The following is a 5,755-nucleotide window of genomic DNA, read 5'->3' as shown; positions in this document are numbered from 1 at the left end:
AGTACGTTGTTTTCTTCTTCGTCCTGAAAAGAGGGTTCGTATCCTTCAGGGAAGGGACAGTCGCTTCTCGGATACACTTTCACCCCCAGCCAATGCTCTTCACTGGCTATGGACCCCAACATCTGGGGAACTACTGGGGTGCCTAAAGGATTTACAATATGTTTGATCCACTGATAACAACACGGCCTTAATGCTCCACATATACAGCACCCGAGAAGACATAACACTACAATTATTATAACTCCATGGATGATTCACAACCTCCAGCTGGAGAACCAGCCAGTAAGCCAGTCCCACCAGCTCGCCGGCCCCTGCGTGAAGCCATCCATGCAATCACATATTTCACCTATAGCATAGGAAATAATATACCACTCGTTCCTGACATGGGTGGTAGATTTATCTCCTGCTATGGCACAGACCCCTCCTTGTTGGGCAAGTTCATAGTCAACGGCATAGCGAGTCTGTTGAGCATACAGCAGCAGCTCTGCCAGTTCTCGGTTGAGAGCATTAAACCCATCTGTTGTACTGTTGCCTAAGATAGTCAGCCCACACATGAGATAGTTTCGATTCTTTGCAGCTATGGTACGATACAGAGAAGATTAGCATGGCCCCTGCGCAAGGATGACACGCAAATTCTCAAAAGTGAACTCAGGCATAGGCATATGGTCGTCTGTGGCCGGACCTGGGGCCTTAGTATTTTGCCCAGATGGCACATCTTTTCACAACCTCAGCAATGACTGGTGTTATTCCTGGCGCATACCATTGCTGTTCTATTGCATGTGGCATCCCTCCTCTGCCCATGTGGGCCGCACATCGATACCAGTTCCAAGATAGATACAGACATGAGACTTTCTCCGGCAACCGAGGGCCACACATTGGTACAAGTTCCACTCTGGAAGCAGAGTGCTGAGGGTTTCGGTTATCTAATAAGCCGAGGGCCGCTGTTCGGTACCAGTTTCACAATAGGCACGCAATAGTTTGTACTACAAAAGCAGAAGGAAATGAGATTGAAAGGTCAGCTTGAACACGCCCTCTAGTGGTGACGAAGTGGAAAATGAGAAGACACTGAATGGGGAAATGGGACAGAGATAGTCATGACGTCACAGATTATTACTATAGAAAATAGGTTCTTCATTCAATCTAGGCCATCCCTCTGTGATCTTCCGCCTCGCTCCATTTTTCTGCACCCTCCGTCCCTCTCTCATACACGTCCCTACACAACCTCCACTAAAATGATACAATTGAATCCGCATCAACCAGTTACGCTTGGAGTTCCTTCCACGCTCGCTCGACCCTCTGAGTGAATAAATTCTATTACATATACTTCTTGCATATTTCAACTTTCTCCCCAAGCTATAAACTTTAGTTGTAGATGTTCTGAAAGGATATGACATAGAACATAGAAATCTACATTATATTACAGACCTTCCGGTCCACAACGTTGTGCCGAATATGTAACCTACTCTAAAAACTCCTTAGACTTTCCCTAGCGCATAGCCCTCTGGTTTTCTAAGCTCAATGTCCCTGTCTAAAGGGCTCTTCAAAGACCCTATTGTACCCGTTTCCACCACCGCCGCCGGCAGTGCTTTCCAGGCACTCACCATTCTCCGTGTGAAAAACGTACCTCTGGTATCCTCTCTGTACCTATTTCCAAGCACCTTAAAACTATATCCCCCTTGTGTTAACCTGGGGACAAAAAAAAACCCTCTGACTATCCACATGATCAATGCCTCTCTTCATCTTGTACATCTCTGTCTAGTCACCTCTCATTCTCCGTCAGTACGAGGAGGAAAGGCCAAGCACACTCAACCGGTTCTCCTAAGGTACGCCCTCCAATCCAGGCAACATCCTTGTAAATCGCCTATGCACTCTCTCTCTCTCTCTCTTCAGTATCCACACAGCCTCTCTATAGTATTGACCCTGGATGGAGAAGATCTGCGCGCATTCACACTGTTCATTTCCCGATTTCTTCCTTTCAAATTATCGCTGCACACTTTGAAGTTTATTGATATTTCAAAACTGTAAGTAGATGGCCAGAACAGCCCACGATATTCTATGTACGGTCTCACCAACGTGTTGTACAGCTTCAACAAAACGTCCTGATTCGTGTACACAGTGATCTGATTGTGAAGGCCTCTGTGATTCGAGCTCAATACGACCCGATTTGCCCGTGACGCCGCTTTCCTGGAGTTATCAATCTGTATCGCCTTGTCTCTTTTTAAATACTGCGCACTAAAGTCCACATATTCAATATGTGCGTCGAAACCCGTTGCACCGTTCCTCACAACGCAGACCGTCGCACACTGTCTGTATTAAATGCCATCTGCCAGTTTTCAAGCCAGCTGACATCAAGCTGCAAGCTTGGATGGAGATTCTGGCCGGAACAGCGGCCCCAACCTTAGAGTCGTCCGTAATTCTTCTGATTCAGTTTTCTACATGGACATCTGAGTCAGTAACATACATGATAAATAGCAGTGGGACTAACACCAATCCCTGCAGTAGACTTGTCACAGTTAAAACATCAACAACCCACTCTCTGCTAATCCGGACATGAACGCTCATCAATCCGGCCCTAAACCGCAGCTAAATTCCTCTGGGCGGGTAACTTTTTATTACCAAAGGTCCCTGGAACATTGCTCTCCATCTCTCTTATATGCTCAGAAGAACATACGTACAACGTGTTTTATTGTGACACATGTCATCAGCTGTTACTGTGACCTTCTTGTTCAAATGACTCGAAATGACTAGAAGAAGCGACAGAAAAGAATGATCCTATCTCCCCGTTCAATAAGGTATACTCCATTTCACCTGCCGAGCTGATGTCCCGCCCTCAATGTCAGAAGCGAATGTGCTCCGCTGAACGGGATAAAATAAATCTGTTTCTCTCTCTCCAAATTTCTTGTAGTTAATTTAACGGCGATTGTGATCCTATCTCAGGGAAAGTGCGGACTCTCCAAATGCATCACCCGTTACCTGGTTGGAATGGCAACAACGGAACTGATAGTGGTTATAGTTTTCGCTTTAGTGGACCAGACCAACAATATCTACATTTATTCCAGATCCCTGCTGATCACTCCTGTATGCGCTCTGACAAATGTATTATTTGGTGTGACGAGAGACTGTTCTGTGTGGTTTACGGTCAGTTTCACATTCGACCGTTTCATCGCAATATGTTGTGAAAAGCTGCGGGACCGATACTGCACTGAGAGAACAGCAACGGTCATCATGGTGACCGTGGTTATAGTGAGTTGCGGGAGAAGTGTCCCGTTTTACTTTGCGCTTGAACCTTACGTCATCATTGACAACATGCCGTGGCGTTGCTCCTGCACACATGAATACACTACTTCACCCGAGTGGAAAGGACTCGAATTACTAGATAGCATTTTAACACCATTGCTACCAATCGGCTTAATTCTTATCTTCAATGGGTTAACAGTAAGACATATAATTGCGGCAAATAGAGCCCGCAGAGGGCTTCGGAAGAGCAGCGATAAACAGAAAGATACCAATGTGGAAAACCGCAGAAAATCGATGATCTTATTGTTTGCAATTTCAACTAATTTCATATTGTTTTGGATGCCCTATATAGCTCATTCTCTGAAATGGCAACCGGAAAATTACTATTACCAGGACAGATATTTCAGTTCCCCGGTATATATACTGCAGCAAACTGGATTAATGTTTCAAATTCTTAGTGTGTGCACCAATACTTGTATCTACACACTGACACAAAGGAAATTCAGACAACAGCTGAAGGATGGAATGAAATATGTGTTTACGTTAAATGGCCTTCTGTGTAGAAAACGCCAACTCCAATTCCAATTCAGAGAAGTTTTTGAATAAAGCAGTTTAAAATTCAGTAGTTTTGGCAAGTACGTCATAAATTCAAACAATCATGTGCCTGGTCATCCTGAAATGAATAAATTCCAAACTATTACAGAGACGTGACAATAATCCGGGAAACTTTACCGCAGCATAAAAGCCAGGACCAACAGGTTCCAGGACAGCGTCATCCACCAGACCATTAAACTGACTAACTCAAGTTGGTTTGAATGTTTTTCTATGTTCCATTGCCTGTTCCATTTATTATAAATTATTATAAATTACTAGGATGGCATATTGCACATTTAGACAGAAACGTAACCTAAAGATGTTTTATTCCTCATGTATGTGAAGGATGTAAGAAATAAAGTCAATTCAATCACAAGGGAAGGAATGATTTCCGTACTTCTACAGGTTCAGGTGTTTCAAGATTCTCATAGTCGGGTAAAAGAGAGTAAAGGGAAAGCCTTTTAAACACAAGGAGAGCATTATAGTAGCACAGCGCGGAAAGCGGGGACAATGTGGTGGGATTGTATGCTAATGGACTGTGAGTGGAACTCAGAAGTAGGAAGGGAACAAACACTCGTTTGAGAGTATTCTGTACAGAGCTCCCATCACCAAATCTAAAACAACACACAGAGACAGTGACAGATCAGGAGATAGATTTTGCACAGCTGCTTTTATTAACACGGCTGTTGTCAGAGGTAACTTAAACTTCACTGATATTCATCGGCAATTCCTCTGTTTAAAAGGTTTAGATGTGACAGAATTTCTCAGTTGTGTACAGGCAGAAGAATTGGTACAAGTAACGGGCAGGTGGACTAGTGAACAGTCGATCCTGTGCTAGGATCACCAGAAAGTGAAATGGATCAGGTAACTGATCTCTCCGCGTGTCAGCAGTTCAGATGGATAGAGCACAGCGATTCGACATACCTTACACTGGGATAGCAGCAGACAATATGGAATCACTTAATTGATACTATTGGGTAGGAACGTTGGAGCCGATTTTGGGAAGCGATTTGTACCTTCAAATGCACAAGAGAAATATGGAGATCGTTAATGCAGCATTGATTGGGATTCAGTATTAGCTTCTTTCATTGAGGTGGGGATCGGATGACTCCGTAAAGTAACCCTGGTTGATAAGAGATATGGAACACGTCTTCAAGAAAAAGAAATAAATATACTTAAGGTTTTGGAAGAAAGGATCAGACAGTGCTATGGAAAGTCACAATGTAGCCAGGAGGGATTTAACAATGGACTTAGAAAAATTAAAAGGAGGTATGAGAAGGCATGAGAGAGCCGCATTAAGATAGGTGAAAAACAGGAGGATGACGAGAGAGAGTGGGAGAGATCAGAGATAAAAGAGGAGACTTGTTTGTAGTCCAAGGAGGCAGTGAGGATGGGAGAATGGCAAATGTTACTTCTTTGTGCAGAAAATGTAATAGGGATAGTCTTGGATAGGACCCTGGTCAGACCCTACTTGGAGTACTGTGCTTGGTTCTGGTCACCTGACTACAGGAAGGATGTGGAGCGATTTAACATCTTAAAGTAGTTTTGAAATTTTGCAGGACACGGTATTTGCTCCTGATGTTTGTCTGGATGGGAACATTTGAGATGTCCGCTCCGGTGAAAACACAACACATCCTCCGCTCTGCGACAATAGCTTCGAACCGCTAATTCTCCCGTTGCGACGTCTACGTCATCCACGAACCGCCTTATGTTTAAATCCGTTTATGGTTTCCTGGAAATTATATATCATTTTTATTATTTTTTCTTTCTTTACTTTACCATTGTCAGGTTTGAAATACAATGTGCTACTGCTGGAAAAGCGGATGTTCATTGTACTTACACCCTGGATGCCCACGACAGTAAACCTGAACACGAACTGAAAAGTTCAGTTTCAAGTTCATCCCAAACACTGGAGCCCAAACGA

General features: G+C 43.8%; 1 pseudogene; it reads left to right on the top strand.

Annotated features, from left to right (window-relative positions):
- Positions 1 to 557: 557 nt before the first annotated feature.
- On the top strand, positions 558 to 657 carry LOC140208825 (U6 spliceosomal RNA; annotated as a pseudogene).
- The last annotated feature ends 5,098 nt before the right edge of the window (positions 658 to 5,755 follow it).

The sequence above is a fragment of the Mobula birostris genome, chromosome 13, assembly GCF_030028105.1.
Source record: "Mobula birostris isolate sMobBir1 chromosome 13, sMobBir1.hap1, whole genome shotgun sequence".
Taxonomy (NCBI): Eukaryota; Metazoa; Chordata; class Chondrichthyes; order Myliobatiformes; family Myliobatidae; genus Mobula; species Mobula birostris.
Note: the sequence above shows the minus strand (reverse complement) of the source record. Positions and strands in the feature narration are given on the sequence as shown.